This window comes from Macaca thibetana, chromosome 1, assembly GCF_024542745.1.
Source record: "Macaca thibetana thibetana isolate TM-01 chromosome 1, ASM2454274v1, whole genome shotgun sequence".
Classification (NCBI taxonomy): domain Eukaryota; kingdom Metazoa; phylum Chordata; class Mammalia; order Primates; family Cercopithecidae; genus Macaca; species Macaca thibetana.
Genome location: NC_065578.1, coordinates 22,627,011 through 22,642,596, shown reverse-complemented (window position 1 = coordinate 22,642,596; position 15,586 = coordinate 22,627,011). Strand labels below are relative to the sequence as shown.

Here is a 15,586-nt window from a genome sequence, read left to right as displayed (position 1 = left end):
TGTGCGCGCTGAGGGCTGGGGGCTGCTCGGACCGTGTGCGCCTCCGCCGCAGGCACCCCAGCTCCCGGTGCTCGCGTGCTGAGCCCAAGCCTGGAAGACCTCTCCAGGGTCTAGTTCAAGACGGAATGAGGCCAGCGTGCCAGACTCTGGCTTTATAAATCCTAACGCTTTCCCCCTCCCGGGGCCTAGCCACGCCCTAATGTACACCCTGTCAGGGGTCCCGGGCTAGTGCCCGCCCTAGGAGTCCTAAGGTACTCGCGGTAGCTGCCACCCTAGGCTGAGCATACGATGCGTCAGTAGTTAGACTATATTTTCCAGCCTCAGTACAACCTGATGAAACGAGTTGTATCATCTTCATTTTGCAGATGAGGAAACTGAGGTTCAAGGAGATCAAATTAACTTGCAGATGGCCGCAGAACAGGAAAGAACTGAAAATGGAACCTGAATCTAAGATATCTAGGACCACTGTGAGCGCACATTTCTGAACAGGTCCAGGAATTGAGGCCCAGAGAAAGGGATTCGTCAAGATCCAAACAGCTTAGTTCCTTCCATGAGGCAATAATAGCCCATGTGTCTTGTTTTCCCCACAGTGTCTGGCACATAGGCACCGAATAAATACTTCTTGAATGGACAGATAGATAGATGTTTCCTCTGATGACCTGCCAATGAGCCGTAGGGCTTGAATCAGAAGAGCCCAAGATACCATTCTTCAGGCCGCCTACTCTCATCCTAAAAGCACTAAGTTTTACCATTACTAATATTACCACTAAAAAGAGCAACTAAATAGTTGCAAACTGACTTAAAGTACCAGCATTGATTAAATCTCATTTGATCAGATCAAAGTAGAACCTAATCAGATCTTCAGCAGCAAACTGGCAGTGCACCTAGCCTGATCTCTCCCTCAAATCAGGAAAGCCCAGAAATTCTTCCAGATTCCAGCTCTGGAAGAAACAAAAACACCTTAAACACAAGTTGTTTCTTCAAATGAGCATCCATTCACTCACTATGCTGAAAAGCCCTCCCTACCATGTCCCCACTCCTCCATTTGGTGCCCCTCCCCCAGTTCCCTAAGCAACTGACCACCTTTTTAGGGTGTAAATGGTCAGTTTATTTATCTGTCTTGTCACTGGGCTGTTTATTTATCAAGTACAGTAACCGACCTGTCCAACTTTGAATCTCTGCCACCTAGCATCATCTAGACCTTATAATCAGCATTGGATATAAAGTCCATACAAGACTAATGACCATCCACTTGGTGCCTTAAGGCTCAACTGAGGGATGTAGTGGAAAAGGCATTGAACTGAGTGTGAGAAAACTTTGATTCTAGTCCCAGCAGTAGTGTCTCCCTCCTCTGCACAGCAAATACTTTTACATTTTATATTCCTTCCATTTTGAAAATGTACCACTAGTGTAATGGAATACAGACTGATTCTTGAAGCAGAATTGCTGAGTAATTGGCCTGGCACATACTCGGGACACATGGAACATTCTGCAAATGTTACCCAGGGAGAGTTCAATAACCAAAATGCAAAGAAACAATGAGACTGGGCACAGTGGCTCACGCCTGTAATCGCAACACTTTGGGGGTCAAGACAGGAGGATTGCTTGAGCCCAGGAGTTTGAGACCAGCCTAGGTCACATAGTAAGACCCAGTCTCTACAAAAAATATAAAAATTTTAAAATTAGCCAGGCATGGTGGTGTGTGCCTATGGTCCCAGCTACTTGGGAGGCTGAGTTGGGAGAACCACTTGAGCCCAGGAGATCAAGACTGCAGTGAGCCATGATTGCACCACTGTGCTCCAGCCTGGGCAACAGAAAAAAAAAAAAAAAAAAGAGAAACAAAACAATGAATGTTTCTGAGGGATCCTGGAGTGGGTGCACTGCTCCCCCACAGCCACTCCTATGTCAGCCTGAGCCAGGCTTACCTGCAAAATACTCTTACATTTGGATATGTGACTTTTTTTTGAGAGAGAGAGAGTCTCACTCTGTCTTGCTCTGTCACCTAGGCTGGAGTGCAATGGTGAGATCTGGGCTTACTGCAACCTCTGCCTCCCAGGTTCAAGCAATTCTCCTGACTCAGCCTCCGGAGTAGCTGAGATTACAGGCATGCACCATTATGCTTGGCTAATTTTTGTATTTTTAATTTTTTTTTTTTTTGAGACGGAGTCTCGCTCTGTCGCCCAGGCTGGAGTGCAGTGGCCGGATCTCAGCTCACTGCAAGCTCCGCCTCCCGGGTTCCCGCCATTCTCCTGCCTCAGCCTCCCGAGTAGCTGAGACTACAGGCGCCCGCCACCTCGCCCGGCTAGTTTTTTGTATTTTTTTAGTAGAGACGGGGTTTCACCGTGTTAGCCAGGATGGTCTCGATCTCCTGACCTCGTGATCCGCCCGTCTCGGCCTCCCAAAGTGCTGGGATTATAGGCGTGAGCCACCGCGCCCGGCCAATTTTTGTATTTTTAGTAGAGATGGGGTTTCGCCATGTTGGCTAGGCTGGTCTCGAACTGCTGACCTCACGTGATCCACCCATCTCAGCTTCTCAAAGTGCTGCAATTACAGGCATGAGCCACCATGCCTGGTCTGGATATATGACTTCTAGGATGAGCAGCTAATTATACATGTGTAATTCTCTGATTTTTTAAAAAAAGTTTTCAACCACTTCTAAAATTGGTACTCTGTATGTATTCACTGGGGGATTACCATTGTAATCCTTGGTTTACACACCAGTGTTCAACACAGGAATGAGTTCCCTAAGGGCAGAGGCTGTTTACCCATCTTGGATCGGCAACATTGAGCACATAGGTGAGATTCAGTAAGTTTCTTGAAAACTGAAATTATTATTATTAAATTTAAGGCTAACCTGGCGTGTCATCTGAAAACCTGAGAGAGGCTCCTCAGCTCTCTTATTAGCACTACAGAGCCCTCTGTGAAAGTAACTAAAAGACCCATCCTATTCTGTTCAGGAGTTGAGTTCAAGGCTATACTAGGGGAGAAGGATGGGCAAGGAGGCTCTCATCTGCTCCGTATACTTTTTTGAAGCAAGTATAGTCTACTCTTTTTTTTTTTTTTTTTTTTTTTGAGACAGGGTCTCACCCTGTTGCCCAGGCTGGAGTGCAGTGACACATTCACGGCTCACTGTCAGTCTTGACCTTCTGGGCTCAAGTAATCCTCTTGCCTCAGCCTGGGACTACAGGTGTACGCCACCATGCCCAGCTAATTTTTGTATTTTTATTTTTTGTGGAGAAAAGGTCTCACTAGGTTGCCGTAGTGGTCTTGAACTCCTGGGCTCCAGTGATCCTCCCACCTTAGCCTCCCAAAGTGTTGAGATTACAGGCATGAGCAACTGCACCCAGTCTGGTCTATTTTTATAATGAAAATAACTTAAAGGTATTTTAATTTTGGAAAAAAGTAATCCTAGACTGGCTAGCATTAGGGTGATTTAAAACACTGAAAAACAAGTTAAAAAAAATTTCAGGCCGGGCGCGATGGCTCATGCCTGTAATCTCAGCACTTTGGGAGGCTGAGGTGGGTGGCTTACCTGAGGTCCAGAGTTCAAAACCAGCCTGGCCCACATGGTGAAACCCTGTCTCTACTAAAAACACAAAAAATTAGCCCGGCGTGGTGGCACCTGTCTGTAATCACAGGTATTCAGGAGGCAGAGGCAGAATTGCTTGAACCCAGAAGGCGGAGGTAGCAGTGAGCCGAGATTGTGCCATTGCACTCCAGCCTGGGCAACAACAGCAAGACTCTGTCTCAAAAAAATAAAAAAAAAATTGGCCAGGTGTGGTGGCACGTGCCTGTAATCCCAGCTACTTGGGAGGCTGAGGCAGGAGAATCACTTGAACGCGGGAGGTGGAGGTTGCAGTGAGCTGAGATCGTACCCTTGCACTTCAGCCTGAGCAACAACAGCGAAGCTGTCTTAAAAAAAAAAAAAAAAAAAAAATCAACCATCTTGTCCTCAGAGCAGAGAGGAGCCCTTTCATAAAACAGTGAAGTAAGCTTCTGCGGGCCTGACAGTGTGCTAAGTGAGGCATACTGGCTCAAGCGGGCTTCCTCCTTGGATCTCTCCTGCCTGAGAGGTCTGCCACTCTATCTTAGCAAGCAGGCAGCATCTGAAGTTGCTTTGATGGTGGTGTAAAGAACAAAGGTTGGGGCTTAGTGACAACCTGGGCTCCAATCCCAGTTCCACTAATGCTAGCCACGGCTCCTGATCAAGTTACTTAAACTTCCTGAAATTGTTTCCTCCTACTGTATAGATATCCTGAGGCTTATTAATATGTCAAGTAATTGGCATATAATAGGTCTTTTAGAAAAGGCAGCAATTATTAGGGAAAATGCATTGCCTTGGTAACGAAAATATAGTGTGCTGCTGTAAAGCAAGATATAAAATCCTCAATCTGGCCCTTTTTTTTTTTTTTTTTTTTTTTTTTTGAGGCAGAGTCTTACTCTGTCAGCCAGGCTAGAGTGCATTGGCATGATCTCAGCTCACTGCAACCTCTGCCTCCCGGGCTCAAGCAATTCTCCTGCCTCAGCCTCCCCAGTAGCTGGGATTACAGGTGTGTGCCACCACGCCCAGCTAATTTTTGTGTTTTTAGTAGAGACAGGTTTCACTATGTTGGCCAGGCTGGTCTTGAACTCCTGACCTCAGGTGATCCACCTGCCTCAGCCTCCCAAAGTGCTGGGATTACAGGCCAGTAATTGGATGAGCCAGTACGCCCGGCCCATCTGGCCAATTTTGTTCTGCACAGCTGTGGCCACTGTTCTCTTCCCCAGGGGTTCATGTTTCTGAATTGACTACATTCATCTTTGTTTCACATCCTTCAACCAACATTCAGTTGTTTATTTACTGACAGATGGCATCTTTTTGGGTTTCACAAACTGAATTCACCCTCTTCAGATATAGTAATGGTACACGGAGACTGCCAGCTCCCGGGTGTAGTGTTTGAGATTCAAAATCCACAACTTTCACAGAATGCCTTGAAAGGTAGATGAAACGTTCCACTAACAATTTAAGGATATCAGACCTAGATACCCTCTGAGGCCTTTTGTCAAAAGAGGGTAGAACACAGCCTTCTCTCTGCTCATGGAGAGCAGTCTACTGAGAATCTGTATTTACTAGGGGGAAAAAAAAGCTACCATTAATATTAAAAAGTAGGTCGGGCACAGTGGCTCACGCCTGTAATCCCAGCACTTTGGGAGGCTGAGGCAGGTGGATCACCTGGGGTCAGTAGTTCAAGACTAGTCTGGCGAAACCCCGTTCCTACTAAAAATACAAAAATTAGCCAGGCATGGTAGTACATGCCTGTAGTCCCAGCTACTCGGGAGGCTGAGGCAGGAGAATCGCTTGAACCGGGGAGGTGGAAGTTGCAGTGAGCTGAGATAGTGCTACTGCACTCCAGCCTGGGCGACAGAGGGAGACTCTGTCTCAAGAAAAAAAAAAAAAAAAAAAAAAAAAATTAAAAAGTATCAAGTATACGTTGATACTGTTAAACTTTATAGACTTATATAAATTGTATCCAGGTGAAAGCCTGTCTACAGGTCTTCCCTTAGCTCTTTACCTTGTTTTATTTTTGTTATAGCACTTAAACAATTTGAAATTACCTTACTTAAGTGGCACATAGTGCACTTAAGAGGCACTTTTTAAAGTCTCTTCCCAATATGTAAACTCCATGAGACATCACTGTAGCTAAAACAATGCCTGGTTACCTAGTAGGCGCTCCACTTCTTTTTTTTTTTTTAGATAGGAGTTTCACTCTTGTCATCCAGGCTGGCGTATAATGGCACGATCTCGGCTCACTGCAACCTCCACCTCCTGGATTCAAGTTATTCTCCTGCTTCAGCCTCCGGAATAGGTGGGATTACAGGCGCCTGCCACCACACCCAGCTAATTTTTATATTTTTAGTAGAGACAGGGTTTCACCATGTTGGCCAGGCTGGTCTGGAACTCCTGACCTCAGGTGATCTGCCTGCCTCGGCCTCCCAAAGTGCTGGGTTACAGGCATGAGCCACCGCGCCTGGCCAGCACTCCATAAATATTTACTGAGTTGAATGAAAACTCTGCCTTCCAGCATTGTTGTACAGATCACATGAGAAAACACTTGGCAAAGTGCTATAAACAATGTTCATTTTACTGATGAGTAAACTGACACTTAGGAAACAAGTGACACCATGCCCTCAGCCCCAGAAACTGAGAATGTCATTGTGGTCTTTGCTGAGAGTGCCCTTGGAACAAAGTTGTTAGACAAAGTGTGAGCTGCTAGGCATGGTGGCATGCACCTGTAGTCCCAGCTACTCTGGAGGCTGAGGCAGGAGGATCGCCTGAGCCCAGGAGTTCTGGGTTGTAGTGTGCTATACCAATCAGGTGTCCACACTAAGTTTAGCATCAATAAGGTGTACCCCCAGGGAGCTGGGGACCACCAGGTTGCCTAAGAATGGGTGAACTGGTCCAGGTCAAAAATGGAGCAGGTGAAAGTTCCCATGCAGATCAGTAGTGGGATCATGCCTGTGTACAGCCCCTGCACTCCAGCCTGGGCAACATAGTGAGACCCCGTCTCAAAACAAAACAAATGTGTGAGTTAAAGGCAACTAGCCTAGAAATGATGGGGATAACAGGAAAAAGCAAAAAAGGAGAGTGGGGCGGGAGAGGAAGAAGGAGCAACTGACTGATTTGATTGATTAAGTTTTCATCCCCAATATTGGCAGATGTCTCTGAACCCTGTGAATTTGAGTGTCCACAGATTACAAATTCTCAAAGGGGTCTATGTCTCTGTCCTCTCTTAAAAAAATAAAAGATTAAAAACTACTGAGTTAAGTAGGAAAGAAGAAAGCAACAGCCCAAAAGGGGCTGGGAACGCCTGCCATTTGTGGGGCCCCTCTCAGTGGCCCAGCTCTGTGCTACCTTTACATACATCTTTTTTTTTTTTTTTTTTTTTTTTTTTGAGATGAAGTCTTGCTCTGTCACCCAGGCTGAATGCAATGGCATGATCTTGGCTCACTGCAACCTCTGCTTCCTGGGTTCAAGCGATTCTCCTGCCTCAGCCTCCTGAGTAGCTGGGATTACAGGCACATGACACCACGCCTGGCTAATTTTTGCATTTTTAGTAAAAATGGGGTTTCACCATGTTGGCCAGGTTGGTCTCGAACTCCTGACCTCGTGATCCACCCACCTCAGCCTCCCAAAGTGCTGAGATTACAGGTGTGAGCCACCACGCCCGGCCCACATACTGAGAACAGAGCATTCGAAGTTCAGATCGGTTAACTTGCCTCAAATTTGGGAAATGACTAACCCAAAATGTGAGCCAAGTCTGCTCAGCTCCAAAGCCCACACTAGCCTGCACTCTGTGTCTAAACACCTGGGTGCAGGTCACCCCTCCTCCGTCCCCAACTCACTGTATGACTCTGGCCACCTCTTAACAGAGGAGGGTTGATTGGTCAAAGTAATGATAACAACAACAATGATGATGCTAACACTACTAATTCTTGAGTGCTTACAATGTGCCAGGCACTGTGCTAAGACATTTGCAGTAACTCTCAACTTTATCCTTAAAATAATCCTCAGTATAGACATATAGTCTCCATTGCACATTTGAGGACACGGAGGCTCGCTGAGGCTATATAACCCACACAAGGTCACAGAGCTTGTAAGCAGCACAGCCAGGACCCAAGCCAGATGTGTCTGGCACAAATACTCAAGCTCTTTGACTATAAGCTGTCTTGCTTCCTGTTGCCCAAGAAGCCACCTGGGAAGATACTTCATTCGGTCGTTCAACCCAGCTTTAGTGCATGTGGCTGGAGTGGAATAAGAAAGGGGCCGGGTGGTATAAGATGAACTTGGCACGAAAGGCAGAGGTAGATTACAGGGTCTTGGAACCTTATGTAGGATCCATGATAAGGAATTTGTATTTTATTGTAAAGTTTTGTGGATTCTAGGTAGAGGAGTAGCAAAATGTACAATTATTTTAACACTGAAGACAGTATATCAAGAATTAAGGGCCGGGCACAGTGGCTCATGCCTGTAATCGAAGTGCTGCCTGTAATCCCAGCACTTTGGGAGGCCAAACCCGGCGGATTACTTGAGGTCAGGAGTTCAAGACCAGCCTGGCCAACATGACAAAACTCCATCTCTACTAAAAATACAAAAATTAGCCAGGTGTGGTAGCAAATACCTGTAATCCCAGCTACTAGGGAGGCTGAGGCAGGATAATTGCTTGAACCAGGGGGCAGAGGTTGCAGTGAGCTGAGATCGCACTACTGCACTCCAGCCAGGGAGACAGAGAAAGACTCTACCTCAAAAAAAAAAAAAAAAAAAAAAAAAAAATTAAGGACTACACTCTATCTGATATTGTACTTTAAAACAAATTCAACAATCCCTCGTAAAAGTCACTTGATCACAGAGACCTTTCCTAATCACCCTATGCAAAATAGCATATAAATTTCTGTCACTTTTTCTTCAAAGTACTTAATACTATTTTGCATGTTTTGTATAGTTTCTCTCTCTGCCCCTAGAATATAAACTCTGTGAAAGCAGGAACATTAGTTTTGGTGTTTAAATTTTTTTTTTTTTTTTTTTTTTTTTTTTTTTTTTAGATAGAGTTTCACTTTTGTTGCCCAGGTCGGAGTGCAGCGGCACAATCTCGGCTCACCGCAACCTCTGCCTCCCAAGTTCAAGCGACTCTCCTGCCTCAGCCTCCCGAGTAGCTGGGATTACAGGCATGTGTCACTACGCCTGGCTAATTTTGTATTTTTAGTAGAGACAGGGTTTCTCCATGTTGGTCAGGCTAGTCTCAAACTCCCGACCTCAGGTGATCCGCCCACATTGGCCTCCCAAAGTGCTGGGATTACAGGTGTGAGCCACAGCGCCCAGCCAAAATTTTTTTAAAAGGGACAGAGTTTGAGGGCCATCAGGAGAGTCTCCAAACACATCTGATCTTCTAGAAGCAGCTTGGAGGGAAGCCCTGAATAGGGAGTACAGTGATTAATAGAGATGGAGTCTCGGTATGTTGCCCAGCCTGGTCTCAAACCTCTCAGCTCAAGCAATCCACCTGCCTCGGCCTTCCAAAGTGCTGGAATTACAGGCATGAGCCACGGTGCCTGGCTGGACTTTCTGTTCATTGCCTTGTTCATCACCTAGTACAAGGCCAGATAGGCCATCAATAGTTGTTTTTTTTTTTCTTTCTTTCTTTTTTTGAGACAGAGTCTCACTCTGTCACCCAGACTGGAGTGCAATGGCATGATCTCTGCTCATTGCAACCTCTGCCTCCCGAGTTCAAGCTACTCTCATGCCTCAGCCTCCCAAGTAACTGGGACTATAGGCATGTGCCACCACACCTGGCTAATTTTTGTAATTTTAGTAGAGACGGGGTTTCACCATATTGGCCAGGCTGGTCTTGAACGCCCCACCTCAAGTGATCCACCCACCTCAGCTTCCCAAAGTGCTCCAATTACAGGCATAAGCCACCGTACCTGGCCAATAAATCTTTATTGAATGAATAAACAAAAGTATATTATATTTCCCCCAAAGAACAGTCTATGCTCACTGTCTATGCTTGTCTCTCAGCCACCCCTCAGTGCAATCTGAATTTTGGTTTCCATTCTCACCACTCTACTGGAAAAAACTTTTCTAAGGTCACCAGTGAAATCCCAATGACAACACCTGAAGATGTTTTTGTTGTGGCAGATCTCTGCTATATCTGACATTTATGATCACTCCACTCCATGAAATTCCATTCTGTTGGCTTCCATGACACTTTACTCTCCTGAATAACTTCAAAAGTTTCTGACTATTGGCTAGGCGCAGTGGCTCACGCATGTAATCCAGCCCTTTGGGAGAACAAGGCAGGCGGATCACCTGAGGTCAGGAGTTTGAGACCAGCCTGGTCAACATGGTGAAACCCCATCTCTACTGAAAATACAAAAATTAGCCAGGCGTGGTGGTGTGAGCCTGTAGTCCCAGCTATGTGGGAGGCAGAGGCCTGGGAATCACTTGAGCCCGGGAGGTAGAGGTTGCAGTGATTTGCAGTGAGCTGAGATGGCGCCAGTGCACTCTAGCCTGGGCAACAGAGCGAGACTCCGTCTCAAAAAAACAAAAGTTTTTGACTATTCCCTCTGTCACCTTTATGCTCTCCTTTTTTGCTACTTCTCTGCCTTGAATGCTGTAGTTCTTCAGGGTGTAGTCCTGGCCGCATGACTTTTAAGATAATACACACTCTTTTTGGGTATTCTCATCTACTCTCATGGTTGCTACCACCATGTATATATAGGCTGGTACTACCCAAATCTATAGGTCTAGTCCCAGGCTTTCAGTTGCCTGGATAGAGTTCAGAATCCATCTGAATGGACATTTCCCATTGGTACTCCCCCATCTCTATGACTTATCAGGTTAGAGATGGAATGTGTCATCTTCTTAAATTTCCTCTCCTCTGGTGAGCTAAAGCTGTTGAGACAGAGAGGACTAAACATCCTGCTGCCCTCAAGACCTCCATCTACTCCATAAGGGAAGGCAAAAATCTACTCTTAGGCTGGGAGGATTTGCAGCAAAACACTCATCAAAATGGCTGCTTCCTTAACTCCTCTATTGGAGGGCTGATACCCCAGTCTTGAGGACTATCTGTACCCAGTGGCTCTGCTCTGAACCCTGACCCTGGGCATCTCCAATTGGAGGGCACCATGGGCACCTCAAATGCAAGATGTGCAAGATTACCTCATTATCTTCCCTCCTAAATCATCACTTCCCCCCTCTATAGCTGGCACCATCACCTGCCCCTAACCCTCCAGGATAGAACCCTAAAATTCTTTGGTTTTTTTTTTTTTTTTTTTTTTTGAGTCAGAGTCTCGCTCTGTCGCCCAGGCCAGAGTGCAGTGGCACAATCTCAGCTCACTGCAACCTCCATCTCCTGGATTCAAGAGTTCTCCTGCCTCAGCCTCCCAAGTAGCTGGAATTACAGGTGCATGCTACCATGCCCAGCTAATTTTTGTATTTTTTAAAGTAGAGATGGGGTTTCACCATGTTGGCCAGGCTGGTCTCGAACTCCTGACCTCAAGGAGTTGAGACTCCTGATCTGCCTGCCTCAGCCTCCCAAAGTGCTGGGATTATAGGTGTGAGCCACTGCACCTGGCCCTGAAAGTCATTCTTGATTCTTCTTTTCTCTCCCACCATATCCAATTAGTCCTAGTGATTTTCATTCTCAAATATTTCTTGTTTCCACTTTCTCTTCTATATTCTTATTGCCATGAACCTTCTTAGCCTCTTAACTGATGTCTATGCTCTCAAAATGTCCAATTACATGCTGCTGCTGCTTCTTTTTTTTTTTTTTTTGACACAGAGTTTCCCCCTTGCTGCCCAGGCTGGAGTGCAATGGCACGATCTCGGCTCACTGCAACCTCTGCCTCCTGGGTTCAAGCCATTCTCCTGCCTCAGCGTCCTGAGTCGCTGGGATCAAAGGCACCCGCCACCACGCCCAGTTAATTTTTGTTATTTTTAGTAGAGACGGGGTTTCGCCATGTTGGCCAGGCTCGTCTCGAACTCCTGACCTCAGGTGATCTACCCGCCTTGGCCTCCCAAAGTGCCAGGATTATAGGTGTGAGCCACTGCACCTGGCTGACATGCTTCTTTTTTTTTTTTTTTTTTTTTTTTTTTGAGACGGAGTGTCGCTCTGTCGCCCAGGCTGGAGTGCAGTGGCCGGGTCTCAGCTCACTGCAAGCTCCGCCTCCCGGGTTCACGCCATTCTCCTGCCTCAGCCTCCGGAGTAGCTGGGACTACAGCTACACCTCGCCCGGCTAGTTTTTTGTATTTTTAGTAGAGACGGGGTTTCACCATGTTAGCCAGGATGGTCTCGATCTCCTGACTTTGTGATCCGCCCGTCTCGGCCTCCCAAAGTGCTGGGATTACAGGCTTGAGCCACCGCGCCCGGCCGACATGCTTCTTCTTGAGACGGAGTCTCACTGTGCCACCCAGGCTGGATCTCTGCTCGATCCAGTGGCTCGATCTCTGCTCACTGCAACCTCCACCTCCCAGGTTCAAGAGATTCTTCTGCCTCAGCCTCTCGAGTAGTTGGGACTACAGGCATGTGCCACCACACTCAGCTAATTTTTGTATTTTTAGTAGAGACAGGGTTTCACCATGTTGGCCAGGATGGTCTCGATCTCCTGACCTTGTGATCCGCCCACCTCAGCCTCCCAAAGTGCTGGGATTACAGGTGTGCCTCACCATACCCAGCCAACATGCTTCTTAATAATTTCTTAGACTTCTATTGTTTGTGGAAGGGGAAATTTATAGGCAGAGGTTGGTGGGCAACAGAATCTAGCAAGATATTTGTTTTTATTGAATTTCTTTTTACAATTCTTTATATGGTGGGTGACAATGCTTTTTAAATTTTTGACCTAAACTTTCCTTTTAAAATAAATTTAAGTTAGAAAAGGGAGTCTTGGCCGGGCACAGTGGCTCATGCCCGTAATCCCAGCACTTTGGGAGGCCAAGGCAGGCAGATCATGAAGTCAGAAGTGTGAGACCAGCCTGGCCAACATGGTGAAACCCCATCTCTACTAAAAATACAAAAATTAACTAGGCCTGGTGGCGCATGCCTGTAATCCCAGCTACTCAGGAGGCTGAGGCAGGAGAATTGCTTGAACCCGGGAGGTGGAGGTTACAGTGAGCCGAGATTGCACCACTGCACTCCAACCTGGGGGACAGAGCAAGACTCTGTCTCAGAAAAAAAAAAAAAGGGCCGGGCGCGGTGGCTCAAGCCTGTAATCCCAGCACTTTGGGAGGCCGAGACGGGCGGATCACGAGGTCAGGAGATCGAGACCATCCTGGCTGACACGGTGAAACCCCGTCTCTACTAAAAAATACAAAAAACTAGCCGGGCGAGGTGGCGGGCGCCTGTAGTCCCAGCTACTCGGGAGGCTGAGGCAGGAGAATGGCGTAAACCCGGGAGGCGGAGCTTGCAGTGAGCTGAGATCCGGCCACTGCACTCCAGCCTGGACGACAGAGCCAGACTCCGTCTCAAAAAAAAAAAAAAAAAAAAAAAAAAAAAAGAAGAAGAAGAAGAAGAAAAGGGAGTCTCTCTGAATAAAAATTAAGTGGATCATAGTAGGTAGGCAGGAACTCAGAGAAGGTAAAAATCATGAAGGTGGATAAAAAATGACAGAAGTTAGCTGGGCATGATGGTGGCACCTGAAGGCTCAGCTACTCAGGAGGCTTTGGCAGGAGGATCACTTGAGTCCAGCAGTTCAAGGTTGCAGTGAGCCTCGATTACACCACTGCACTTCACCCTGGGAGACAGAGTGAGACCCTGTCTCTAATAATAATAATAATAATAATAACAACAACAACAACAGAAGTTTGGGAAACAATATAAGGTCCAAAACTCTTAAGGTGACGTATTAGCTTGAAACCACATGAAATTGATGATATCTATTTTGATATACAAAAAATGGCAGTTTCATGGCCGGGCATGATGGCTCACACCTGTAATCCCAGCACTTTGGGAGGCTAAGGCAGGCAGATCACCTGAGGACAGGAGTTTGAGACTAGCCTGGCCAACATGGTGAAACCCCATCTCTCCTAAAAATACAAAATTAGCCAGGTGTGATGGGTGCCTGTAATCCCAGCTACTTGGGATTCTCCTGAGGCAGGAGAATCGCTTGAACCTGGGAGCTGGAGGTTGCAGTGAGCTGAGATCATGCCACTGCACTCCAGCCTGGGCAACAAGAGTGAAAACTCCATCTCGGAAAAAAAAAATGACAGTTTTAGGTCCGGCGCAGTGGCTTACACCTGTAATCCCAGCACTTTGGGAGGCTAAGGCACGCAGGTCATCTGAGGTCAGGAGTTCATGACCAGCCTAGCCAACATTGTGAAACTCCATCTCCATAAAAATAAAAATACAAAAATTAGCTAGGCATGGTGGTACATGCCTGTAGTCCCAGCTACTCAGGAGGCTGAGGCAGGAAAATCGCTTGAACCCAGGAGGCGGAGGTTGCGGTGAGCTGAGATCATGCCACCGCACTCCAGCCTGGGCGACAGAGTGAGACTCGATCTCAAAAAAAAAAAAATGCAGTTTCGTATGGGTCAATATAATAGAAAGTCCTACATTTTCAGGTCCCTGCCTATGTTCCAGCAAAACCAACTGCTTGTCATTGTTGTGCACATGCAACATTATTTGTTTCCTCTGTGCCTTTGCCCAAGTCAGTTCCTTATCTGGATACCCACACACTCTTAGGATTCAGGTGTCCCCACCTTCTGGAACCTTCCCTGTCATCTGTCCCCCAAGGCAGGTGAAGTGCTCCTCCTTAGTGCTTCCCTAATGCAGTCAGCATGGCTGTCTAAATGTTTAGGTTTGTCTCCCCCACTAGCCTATGAACTCCTCTAGGGCAAGGACGATTTTTTGGTAGCTAACCAAGTCTGTGAGTTAATGAATGTCTACAAAGAAGGGAGGCCTAACTCTGCCGGGAGAGCCACAGAAGGTTTCAGAAAGGGACCATCTGACCTAGATCTTCAAGGAGGAGAAGGAAGGAATTTGTCAGATGAGAAGTGAGTGGAAGGATACTCCGGGTGAGGTGATAGCAGGTGTAAAGGGGCTGGAGTTCCGATGGAGTCTGCAGTGTTAGAGGAAATGTAAGCACGGCTTGAGAAGGGTGCATGAAGGAGAGCCAGGAGAAAAAGGCCATGTTCACAGGGCCTCCCTCCTGAATCTTGGTCAAGACACCCTGAAACTGATAAACACATCCATAAATACTCCCCAGTGGGTACTGATTAAAGGGGCTGTGGGACTGGAGTGTTCTACCTTTAAGACAAAAACAAAAAACAAAAAACAAAAAAAAAACAAATCATCTGAGCACAGATGTAAAACCAGCCACATGGAACCACTATGTTCAAACTAGCATGACCTTCTGAGCCCTCAAGGAACTACTCTCTAGAGAAGTCACAGTAGGCTGGGCGCGGTGACTCACGCCTGTAATCCCAGCACTTTGGAAGGCTGAGGTGGGTGGATCACCTGAGGTCAGGAGTTCGAAGCCAGCCTGGCCAACATGGTGAAACCCCGTCTCTACTAAAAATACAAAAATTAGCTGGGCGTGGTAACAGGCACCTCTAATTCCAGCTACTCAGGAGGCTGAGGCAGGAAAATTACTTGAACCTGTGAGGCAGAGATTGCAGTGAGCTGGGATTGCCCCATTGCACTCCAGCCTAGGTGACAGAGCCAGACTCCATCTCAAAAAAAAAAAAAAAAAAGAAAGAAAGAAAAAAGAATCATTGTTCCCTTAAGGCCAGTAGGTTCCCCTTTCACTTCCTGGTCTGAATGGGGCAGGACACAGGCAAACCTCTAGAAATGTGTTTCCTCACCAAAGTGGGGAGTTGTGATTGCTGAATACGCTGATAACTAAATCAATAATACTTGTGCCAAGAACTAGAGAATAAAGAAGAAATACGCTCTTGAAATAGGAATAAAGATTCATTCAAATATTTACTGAACCCCTCCTCTGTGGCGGTACTGGGCTTGATGCGTGGCCTCCTGAGATGTGCAGACAGCCGCAAACCTAAGCAAGAGTCCAGGCTAGTGGATGTGATGTTATTCAAAAGAAATATTTCACTAGGGAA

At 46.7% G+C, this 15,586-nt stretch overlaps 1 protein-coding gene across 1 annotated transcript in view; it reads right to left on the bottom strand.

Annotated features, from left to right (window-relative positions):
* Positions 1-15,586, bottom strand: part of LYPLA2 (lysophospholipase 2) — a 293,162-nt gene that overhangs the window by 51,569 nt on the left and 226,007 nt on the right. The gene's annotated exons all lie outside the window — the stretch shown is intronic.